This window comes from Grammomys surdaster, unplaced genomic scaffold (genome assembly GCF_004785775.1).
Source record: "Grammomys surdaster isolate TR1022 unplaced genomic scaffold, NIH_TR_1.0 126113, whole genome shotgun sequence".
Classification (NCBI taxonomy): Eukaryota; Metazoa; Chordata; class Mammalia; order Rodentia; family Muridae; genus Grammomys; species Grammomys surdaster.
The window spans coordinates 5,152,162-5,164,316 of record NW_021620921.1 but is presented as its reverse complement, the minus strand read 5'-3'; the positions used below and the strand labels follow the sequence as shown (position 1 = coordinate 5,164,316).

At 38.8% G+C, this 12,155-nt stretch overlaps 1 protein-coding gene and 1 long non-coding RNA gene across 4 annotated transcripts in view; one reads left to right on the top strand and one right to left on the bottom strand.

The window, feature by feature from the left end:
* LOC114611476 overlaps nucleotides 1-5,089 on the top strand; it is an 18,051-nt gene extending 12,962 nt beyond the window's left edge. Inside the window, exon 2 of the long non-coding RNA XR_003709837.1 lies at nucleotides 4,882-5,089. This is a non-coding gene — a long non-coding RNA (uncharacterized LOC114611476). The remainder of the gene's footprint in view (nucleotides 1-4,881) is intronic.
* The window catches only part of Hmgn3 (high mobility group nucleosomal binding domain 3), a 37,738-nt gene that overhangs the window by 20,926 nt on the left and 4,657 nt on the right, over nucleotides 1-12,155 (bottom strand). The gene's annotated exons all lie outside the window — the stretch shown is intronic.

Below are 12,155 nucleotides of genomic sequence, written 5' to 3'. Positions count from 1 at the left end.
GGAGGGGAGGGGAGGGGAGGGGAGGAGAGGAGCGGAGCGAAGAGATATAGTGTTTCTAGCCCACAGCTCACCCATCTAACAAGTAGCACTGAGTTACTGAACTTCACTGAGAACAAATGGTGGCAACCATTCTGTTTGTTAGTGAACCAAAGTCAGTAGGACTGAGGATATGAAGAAATCCTTTCCTCCTTTGTTGTTTGTTTGGGAACTGCTGTAGATGGCAACAGACTGAAGATCTGTGTGACTTAGAGCAAGCTCCCGAGGGCGTGGCAAGAAGCCACAGAAAATAAGACCTGTGCTTCCTGGTGCTGTATCATGGGCCATGCAGAAGAGGAAGGCTCCGAAATCTTAGCAGGGATTGCTACACCTGCAGAGGTCCTCACTAGAGAGTGTGCATGTGTGTGCCTGTATGTGTGCCTGTGTGTGTGTGTTTGTGTTTGTATGTGTGTGTTGTACACACTTGAAAGTTAAAGGGACAACCTCAGAGGCTGGTCCTTGCCTTCCCCTGGTTTGAGCCAGGATTCTTTGTTTGCTGCTGCCTATGCCCAGCTTCTAGGGGTTCTCCTGTTTCTGCCTCCTTCTCCCCGTAAGAACACTAGGATTGCAGGCACATAATGCTGTGCCTGGCTTTACCTAGGTCCTGGGGATCTGAACTCTGGTGCTTGTAGGGCAAGCAGTTTAAAACAGAGCTGTCTTCCCAGCTCTATACTAGACTGCTTTGTAAGGTCTTCTTTAGGTACGCAACTTGGAACTGAGGGATTACTGTTGCAGGCTATTCGATCACACGGTGAACCCTGAAATTGTGTTATTTACTGGAAAAAAAAAACATGTTGTTTCTAGTTATGGTGTGGCTTACCCTTAATCTCTCTGGCTAGAATACAGACTTGTACTCAGTACACACCTTTAATCCCAAACAATGGAGGTAAAGTTAGTTTGTAGTAAGAAGCACCCATGTTTGAAAGTGATATCTAATTGAGTGGCAGACAAAGTGATGAGTCAGAGAAAAATTTGACAAAATAGGATATGCTCAACTTTCATGAGAGAGTAAAGAAAGGCTACGTACGAGAGAACGGCAGAGGGAGAGAAGGAGGCAGTTTTACTGGAACAGATATATATATATATATATGTTGCAGAGAGAAAACAAGCTAGACTCAGGTGAAGACAGAATGAGCCAGAGAATGAGAAGGAGCCAGAAGATTAGAACATACAGCCAGAGTTAGTATGAGGCCACACAGAGCAATTCAGAAGTCAAGAGAATGAATTAGTCATCATGGAGAGGAATTTGGGCTAGAACAGCTGAGTTGAATCAGCCTTCAAGAGTTCAGAAAGAACTAGAAAGGGTGAGTTTATTCAGCAGTAAATCTCAGAGGCTGGAACACTCTAGGTCTAGATTCCATTAGATTAAATTAGAGCTAGAAGCTTCCAGGATTAGGCCTAGGTTAGCACACTGAGGCTGTAAGCCTCAGAGACGACAATTACATCGTGTGAATACAAGCAACTGTTATCACATTCACATTATTAATGATCAAACCTAGATCAAATTCTGTTACCTCTTCCCCTGCTTGGCTTCTCAACGTCTACTACCCATAGTAATCAAGGTCACAGCAGGCTAGCATGTCTTCCTCAAATGGTTTGTTAAGAAAAAGAATGAGAAGGGATTCTGTTTATCTGTTCAGAAGCCTAGACAAATTCAAATAAACACCTGTCTTCTAGGCTGTATTTGGAGGTAAAATTTTTTTATAAGAAACCAAACATAAACAATAATCAAAAATGAACAAAAAAACCCTTCATGTGTGGATAGTGCATTTTCATTGGTTTAAATATATACAATCCAACATGAAACAATGCTATACTCTGTTTTTATCTGTGATGTTTTAGACAAGGTTAGCTTCTGTGTCTGTGTGTGTGTGTGTGTGTGTGTGTGTGTGTGTGTGTGTGTTCTGGTGGTTTTGTATGTATAGGCTGATGGGGAATGCTCCTGGTTAAACCAGAAATCTATATTCTAGTCTAGTCCAGCTCACATGATGCTGTCTGAGTATGCATTTCCTCACTAGTACAACAAAGAGAGACATGTGTATTTCACCTGACTTAGCTGCTCACTGATTATACGGCAGAAAAGTCCTATACATTATAGGGCTACTAGGCTTGTGGGAACGGCTGAGGGAAGCAGGACAGAGTGATAATAGTATTATAAATAGTAAATAGTAATAGCAGTATTCATGAAGTCCAAAGCAATGACCAGATGGCTTAGATCTCAGTGCCATCTAACAAGGCTAGGAAAACAGTGTCACACCATTTTATATGAAAATCTGAGGCCAGAAGGGATAAGTAGCATCTTGTTCAAGATGATTTCTGTTGGGGAATCTTGCTGGCAAATGAAAAAGCTGAGGTTAAGATGAAGGCAGACTGACTCAGATCTAACATTCAAAGCCCCTCCAGTGAGCCACCTTCATTTTAAAAATGGCTGCTGATCTGGGATGCAGATAGCAAAGAGCTCTCAGTTTGGAAAACGATTCAAATGTAGTCTAGCCAAGGAACACATGATATATCAGGGATGATTCTGTCTGTCCTCCATGCACAAATTACTTAAAATAATAGCCAACAGTTCACCTTTGAGCATGTATGTTGAAGTGTACATAATTTTGTTTTTGTTTGAGACTCCTAGGCTGGCCTTGAACTACTGATTCTCCTGGTTCCAACTTTCAAATGCTCAGATTTAATGATCATCTACATGATAATAAGTTCTTCTTTTTAAAAATCTCACAGTGATGGCTAAAGAAAAAGCAGTAAATAATCACCTCTTGTTTGCATTTTTGAGGCAGGCTCTCCTATATCCCAAGCTGGCTTTGAACTCTGATGAGGATGACATTGAACTTTTAACCCTTCTGGTACCATTTGCAGATTGCTGGGATTACAGACACATATGTGCCATCATGTCTAGTTTATGCAATGGCAGGGACTGAACACAAGGCTTCATGCAGCTAGGTGAGCAATCTACCAACTAAGCCACATGCCCTGCACTGTTCTATCATTTATAGCACTGTACAGTTTTAACGTGCTTTGGCACCACTGTTCTTGATCCTCTCAATATTGTCAACTTAACAGTCTTACTCTTCTCACTTGAAAGCTGACTAAAAGGTTTACAGAAGCCAGGCAGCCTTGACCAGGTGGAGTGGCAGCCATTGAGTTCCTACACCAGGGCTCTCACAGTTGTCATCAGACTGTCAATTCTATTTTCTCCTTTGCCCAGATATGAACCAACTTTTAGAAAAGAGTAAGTAATTAGGATAGTCCACTGATTTTTTAAAAAAACCAATAAGCTAGCTATGATGAAATCTATGCATGACTGCTAAAGAAGCATTATAAGATTAAACATGTCATTAGGAGCTAATAAAGGAAAACCAGACTAAAACACAGTTTTAAGGAGTCTACATATTGAGTACACACAGAACCGGATGGAGAAAGAGGACTAGTTTTGTTGGGGGCTTTGTTGTTGTTTTATGAGAAATGATTTTAATGAGAAGCACTAGGGCTTGAGTTTGATACCCTCATGTATCTGCCTCCAGAGTGCTGGCACTACACGTGGGTGACACCACGCTCATTCAGAGGTGATCATTCAGAGGTGATCTCTAAAACTTTTGACCACTTCAAGTCTTTAGTACATTTATCTCCCATGAAAATAAGAAATGAGGTCTAGTATTCATGACTACAGAATTTAAATAATTGTGCCTGAAAAGAACGGTTCAAAGGAGGAGAAGGAAGAGGAGGAAGAGGAAAAAGAGGAGGAGGGAGAGGAGGAGGAGGAAGAGGAACAGGAGGAGGAAGAAGAGGAGGAGGAGCAGAAGGATCTGGGGCCTTCAAGATGGCTCAGTGGGTAAAAGTGTTTAACTGGCTCTCCTCAGAGCCCATGTAAAGGTAACGAGAGAGAACCAACTCCACAAAATTGTTCTCTGACATCCACACACTGCTGTGGCATATACCCACAATAACAAGAATAGTGTTTTTTTTTTTAAGTACAACTTACACTTCAAAAGGAAAGACAAAAAATATAAAAAACAAACAACATTCAGTATAAAGTATGTATTTCTTTGTAGGAAGGGTCAAATAATAACATGAATTGAAAGCAATATTATTTTGTCCATTTTTAAATTTATGTTTGTTATTAATGCAACGGTAATCCAGAAAACTAGAATAAAAATCCATCCAGATCTACATATAACAGATTTTTAGAGATTAACCGACTTTGTTCTTATTTGATGCATTCTTAACACAAAAATACCTTTCCATTTTCGAAATCCAACATCTATGTAATGGTGGTTTAATATTTACACTGTAATTTCTGACTCTGATGCCTAATAATCAAGTGTATTTTCATGTTTCTAGCCATAGAGGAATACTTCTAATACTACATATAACAAATTAAGGAGCAAACACTGTATCTTGAACATGCAAAACTGAATGTTTTGTTGTAGAATATGAGAAAATATAAAGAGCCTTAAAGAAATCAATACTCTAGTGGGAGAGTTGTATGTGTGTGTGCTCGCGCAAGTGTGTGTGTGTGTGCGTGCATGCGTGTGCATGTGCATGCCTAGAGATGATGGCAACATCCTGTATTTCACTAAAGCTAATAGTTCAAATAAAAGAGCAATAACTTATTTATATAACTTATTTCATTCCTTAGGCACCTTAAGTTTAAATTTTAAAAGTCAAACTTTTTAGAAATAAATGGATGTGAGAAATTTGATTGTATAGTGGTTAAAAGAAAAAAAAAAGAATTGTGGGTTAGAATGTTGGCCTTCTAACTTTCTAGCTGTGTGACCTAGAGGAGTGATCCTTAACTCACTGAGTCCCAATATTCCCTTCTTGTGGTTGAGTTCACAGGCTCTGGAGGTTCACCGGCTCTGGAGCCTCGAGAAGTGAAGTTGAAGCTTACAAGGGCCTTGGGGAAGTGTCCATGTCTGGTGCTTCACTGTGTTAAATGAAGATGAGTGGACCTGATTGGGTGGTTGGGAGGATTAAGTTGATAAAACAATGTGAAGTCCTGGGAATGTCACACTCACAGTAAACATGTGTTGTTCATAAAACTGCATACAGCACATCCTCTATTCATTTATTTCTCATAACACAGCTTCACGTAACTAAAGAGCCCAGAGAGCAGGAAACACACAGCTCAAATCTGGTACAGCAGGCATTCAATAATGGTAGTTACTTAAATCTGAACAATAATATATATGCCCATGTTAATTATGATATCAATTCCATTTTCCCCATTTCCCTACTTCTGAATGTATGTGTCACTTGCTGTATGTGTGGCCAAGTGTGTGTTTCCCTTGGGCACACCTACAAGGCTACTCCTGAGCACACTTGTAAGATGTAAGAGGACAGGACTCAGTAAATACCTTCACCAGCAACTACAGTGGGATTTGACTGAGTTCTTCCAAGACAGTGAAATGTGCAATAAATAAGTTGCTAGTGGAAAAAAAAAAGAATTCAACATTTTGATTTGGTTTATCTTCAACACTGATTTTTAAATTACTCAGGAGAGCAACATCATATTTCAACAAACTAGGTACTGTGAAAGCAGACGCTGTCAATGGCATTTATTTCAGACGCCATTGCCAAATTGCACCCTACAGGAAAGTGGAATATATTTAACTTTTGTGTCAACAAACATAGCATTTTAGGGGAAAAATATAGAGGGGAGGAGGTTATCTACCTGATTTGCTAAGGGAACTTTAATATTATATAGAGATATATTTTGAAATTCTCCTCTGCGAGAAAAATCAAGCAGAGGAGAGTGTCTGCGATTAAAGCTTATGTTACTGGAACAATACATGTGTGATTTGGTTACTGAACATCCACCCCTAACTGCAGCTCATCAGTTGGCTACTGTGAGAACTGCTTGCTCCCTGTCTACTACAGCTGTCAAAATCCGGAAGCCTGAGGTCAACAACAAGCCCACTGTTTCATTACGATTCTCTTAATAATTAAAGATTTCATCATCTTAGTGATGCCCATGTTTGACTCTTATACCCATGCCAGCACCAGACTAAGTACTCTGACTGCCTCAGGATGGTTATTCTGCTCATGCCAGGACCACACTATGTATTCTGATCACCCCCATGAATTCCCAGTGAGGTAGAACATACCACCAACCTGGCCTTACACATGTGGAAACAGTCCTAGAAAGTGACCATGGTAAAGATGCTAAGGAGGGGGTAGGTAAACTGCACCAAATCATCTGGCCAGTAAGCAACGAACACAAGCATCATATTAGATGTCCTGAAATAATTGATAACTACTTTCCTCCTTTAAAAATAATTAATCGACCCACTTGTTTAAGAAACACGTACAGCACGTCTGTTAGGTGCTATAGGGAAATAAGAGATTTCATGGCTCAGTAAAATAAGAAGTATTACAAAATCAAGTTAATTTAAAAGCATAATCAATCAACTAATGTGTTGACCGAGATAGATGGTGATAGACAACAACCTTTTAAAAGTAAGAGGGCAGGGTTAGTAAGACAGCTCAGGAGGAAGGGCATCTGCTATCAAGCCTTACAACCTAAGTTGGTAGCAAATGTCTAAGAATCACATACCTGCTAAAGAGCTTACATTTTGAATTCATGAAGCATTCGTAAAAGTCTTACAATGACAAACACCTGTGCTGCCTTTTTTTCCCTTTCTGTCACCTGACACAAGCTAGGGCTATATGGGAAGAAGAACCCTTAAGTGAGAAGTTGTCTCTCTAATACTGTTCTATAGGCAATTCTGTGGGGTAGGGTATTGATTAATAACTGATGTGGGATAGCACAGCCCGCTGTCAGTGGTACAACACCTGGGCAGGTAGTCTTGGGATGGCTAAACAGGCAAGTTGAGCAAGCTGTGGGAAGCAAGCCAGTAAACAGTGGTCTCAGCTTCAATCCCTGCCTTGAGTTCCTGCCCTGCCTTCCCCTCATAAAGGACTGTGATCTGTAAGCCAAATAACCTCCCCCAAAGTTGCTTTTGGTCATGGTATTTTATAACAGCAATAAAAAGCATACTAAGTCACAACCTAATTTAATAATGGATAAAAAATATCTGAATAGGCATTACTGCTCAGAAGTAGAGTACTAACATGTACAAGGGCCTGGTTTTGATCTGCAGCACTACAACACACATGTATACAAACACACATATGCACACACACACACACACACTTAACATATAAAAAGATGCTCATCATCTCTGGCTAAAAAACTGTAAACTAAAGTTCATTAGACTGTAAGTAAACATCCCACAGTGCGAAGTCTGAGCAGAAAGTAACCCTCTCTCCATTTAGAAGACAACCTGGAAGTTTCTTAAAATATTAAATATAAATTTTGAAACCACTCACCATTTCTATTCTTTGAATTATTGCCAAGATAACTTAAAAATTATGTATCCACACAATGACATGTACAAGTACATGCAGAATTATCTGTAGGAGACAAAAGTTGAAACCTAATACTTTTCAACTTTTGAAAAGATGAGGAAGACAGCAACGAACTCATACAATAGAGTATTGCTAAACGATAACACAATCAAATCCTGACACATGCTACCACATACATGGACCTCAAAAATACAAAACAAACCAGAAACACAACACTAAACACTATACAGATTCTTTTATGTGAAATATCCAGAAAAGGCAACTATAACAAGAAAGAGCAGCGGTCCAATGATGGTAGGTCATCACATTTTATTTAAGGTTGTCTGTTTGAGCTCTGAAACTGGATAATGGGAATGACTGGGCAGCTCTGTAATTTACTGTGAATCACTGAGTCGGGCACACCAGATGAATTGACTTTCTAGCAAGGAGACAATTCTCAAATCTTTGTACAAGGAATCTGTAATCTCAGTAGTGGGAAATCATGCTTTTGTAAGTCAGATTATTTGAAGAAAACCAGATCTTGTCCATTGCGATCTATCTATCTATCTATCTATCTATCTATCTATCTATCTATCTATCTATCTATCTGATTTCTAGTGAACGTAAATATTTTAAAGACTTATTTTTGACTACGTTTATATATGTATGTGCATGTTGTGTGCAGATGCCCACAGAGGCCAGAAGAAGGCAGCAGACCCACTGGAGTTGGAGTTACAGGTGGTTGTGAGCTGCCAGTCATGGGTGCTGGGAAGCAAACTCAGGTTCTCTACAAGAGCAACTATCTTAACTGCTTGACAACCCCTAGAGTCAATATTTTTTATTTGAGCCTGTTTTCCCTATAACGTTTATCTTCTCTTTAAAGACATGTAAGACATTGATTCTCTTTTTAAGAAAACAAACTTCTTTCAATGCTACCTGATACAAATATTTTTCCTGTTTTTTGACAAACTTTTAAGTTTTAATAATTTCCTCCACATTGAAATATTTCTTTATGTAGCCAAATTTATCCGTATTTCTATCTATAGTCTCCATCTTTGGTGTTATAACAAGAGACAGTCTTTTGAACGGTACACTTTGAAACCTTGAGTACTGCTGATTATGCCTCTCTCATGCCAAGTCCAATGCTATTCAGAGCCTTCCATTAATGAAAAACAACAACAACAACACACCCCTCCAGAACTGCAAGACAAACAAAAAACAATTAAAGTAGCTGTTCACTCCTCCAAATCCAATCTTCAGGGTCGTTCCTAGCATTGCAACAGAAAACCAGCTGCAGCCTTCCACCCCCTCCTGACTTCCCTTCCCCCACTCATCCTTGCATCCCAGTCTCCAACACCAGCAGACATTCCCTGTGAACACACCAGACTAGCAGGGCAGTAAAACTGGAAACACATTCTTCTTAAAATCCAGACAGGAAACATAAACCACAGAACAAAACACTCACCCAACAAAAACAAACCCAGAAATAAGCACCTAGACCTATAATCACCCCATTCCCAGATGCCTCAACACACACCAGTGTGAGGACCCAATCAATAAAAGCCAGCCAATATGTCCAGAGCCCAGCTCTCCTATCACAGCAGGCCCTGAATATTCCAATGCAGCTGAAGCACAAGAAGATGATAGAGGTGCTTAAAGAGGAAATTAATAAATCCTTTAAAGAAATTCAGGAAAACACAAAAAACAAATAACTGGAGGAAGTGAATAAATCTCTCAAAGAAAGACGGAAAAAAACAAACAGTTGAAGGAAATGAACAAAATTTTTCAAGACCTGAAAATGGAAATAGAAGCAATAAAGAAAACACAAATTGACAGAATTCTGGAAAGGAAACTTTAGGAATTTGAAGAAGAACCACAGAGGCAAGTTTCGACAACAGAATAAAAGAGATAGAAGAGAGAATCTCAGGCATTGAAGATACTATAGAAGAAATGGATACATTAGTCAAAGAAAAAATAAATCTAAAAAACAAGAAACAAAAAACAAATCCTGACACAGAACATCCAGGAAAGCTGGGACACTATGAATAGTCTATTCCAAACTTAAGAATAGGAATAGAGGAAGAAGAAGAATCACAGCTCAAAGGCCCAGAAAATATTTTCAATAAAATCATAGAAGAAAAATTTCCTAACCTAAAGAAGGAAATGTTTATAAAGGTGCAAAATGCATACAGAACACCACATAGAATGGAACAGAAAAGAAAGTTCCCTCACTACATAAGAATCAAAACCATAAACATATAGAACAAAGGAAGAATATTAACACCTGCAAGGGAAAAAGACAAGTAACATATAAAGCCAGATCAATTTACACTACACCTGACTTCTCAATCTTCATTGAGATTGAGACTCTAAAAGCCAGAAGGGCCTAGAAAGATGTCCTGAAGACTTTAAGAGACCACAAATACCAGCCCAGACTTCCATACCCAGCAAAACTTTCAATCTGAATAGATGGAAAAAATAAAGATATTCCATGATATCACTCACCCACCACCACCACCACCACCACCACCACCACCACCACCACCACCATCACCATCAACAACAACAACAAAATAACAGGAACCAACAATCATTGGTCATTGATATCTTTCAAAACCAATGGTCCCAATTCCCCAATAAAAAGACACAGATTAACAGAATGATTTGAAAACAGGATCCATCCTTCTGCTGCAACAAGAAACACACCTCAACATCAAGGATATACATTACCTCAGAGTAAAGGGTTGTGTAAGAGTGCTTTTTTGGGCTATTTTATTGGGTTATTATATCTATCAACCTTTCAAACCTTATAACACCCTTCCAACCTCCAACACTAGGTAGGAGAGAAAGAAGGCTAGAGGGGAAAGAAGGTGTAGACCTCTTTATACTACTTCCTACTGATTAGGGACATTGAGTTCTTCAGGGCAAGTCCAATCTTCATTATCAGGCTATCTCCAATTTCTTCTTCTCATCTCTTCGTTCACAACCACTTGATAACCTCAGCGGCCGAGGGAGGAGCCTCTTGGGGCTCTAGCACTTATACTTTCTCAAAAGTTCCCAGAATTCCAAACCTTACACACTCCCAGAAACTACCTGTTTCTGGCAAAATCACACCCTTGCTAGAGCAAGAGCGAGATCATAATCCCTGTTGTGAAGCAGCCTCTTATCCCACACCAAAGATGAAAACAAAGACATATTCACATATGTAACTGGGTTTTCTAAGAAACCAAAATTCTCACTACAGGGTTAGAAAAGGATATATTAAGCAAATAGTCCTTAGAAACAAGCAGGTGTAGCCATTTTAATACCTAACAAAATAGACTTCAAACCAAAACTAATCAAATGAGATGAGGGAGGGCACTTCTTATTCATCAAAAGAAAAAGCCACCAAGATGGTATTTCAAATTTTAACATTTATGCTGCAAACACATGGGCACTTACTTTTGTAAAAAGAAACACTATTAAAACTTAAATCATGCCAGGCAGTGGTGGCACACACCTTTATTCCCAGCACTTGAGAGGCAGAGGCAGAGGCAGGAGGATTTCTGAGTTCGAGGCCAGCCTGGTCTACAGAGTGAGTTCCAGAACAGCCAGGACTACACAGAGAAACCCTGTCTCAGGAAAACAAAAACAAAAAAACAAAAAACAAAAAAAAAACACAACAAAAAACAACCACCTTAAATCACATATTGACTCTCATTCATTAATAGTGGGAGACTTCAAAATCCAAGTCTCACCAACAGACAGGTTATCAGGATGAAAACTAAACACAGTAATATTGGAGCTAACATATGTTACAGACCAAATGAATCTGACAGATAGTTACAGAACATTTCACATAAACACAAAAGAATCTTTCTTCTTCTCAGCACCTCATGGAACTTCCTCTAAAATAGACCACATACTGGACACAGAGCAGTCTCAACAGACACAAGAAAAGTGAAATAATTTCCTTCATCCAATCAGACTACCATAGATTAAAGCTGGGTATCATCAACAACAGAAGCAGCAAAACGCTTACAAACTTATGAAAACTGGAAAACTCTACTGAATGAAAAACATGGGTCAATACAGAAAGAAAGAAATTAAAGACTTTCTAGAATTCAATGAAAATGAATACACAAAATACCCAAATGTATCGGACACAATAAAAGCAGTGCTGAAAGGGAAACTTTAGAGCACTAAATGTTTACATTAAAAACAAAATTTGAGAGATCTCATACTAGCAATTTAACAGAACACCTAAAAACTCTAGGAATAAAATAATCAAGCACTCCCAAGAAGAGTAGATGGCAAGTATTAATCCAACAGAGGGCTGAAATCAATAAAATAGAAACAAAGAGAACAATACAAAGAATCAATGAAACAAAGAGTTGCTTTTTTGAGAAAAATCAACCAAATAGACAAACCCTTATCCAAACTAAAAGACACAGAGAGATAATCCAAATTAATAAAATCAGAAGTGAAAATGGGGACATAACAAGAGACACTAAGGAAGTCCAGATATATAAGGACATAAGGACATATTTTAAAAACCTGTACTCCACAAAGTTTGAAAATCTAAAAGGAAAGGATAATTTTCTTAATAAGTACCACTTACCAAAGTTAAATCAACAGCAGTTAAACAACTTAAATAGACCTACAACTGCTAGTGAACAGAAGCAGTCATTAGAAGCCTTCCCACCCTAAAGAGCCAAAAGGCTTTCAGCACAGAACCAGACTTTCAAAGACCAGTTAATGCCAATACTCGTCAAATTACTCCA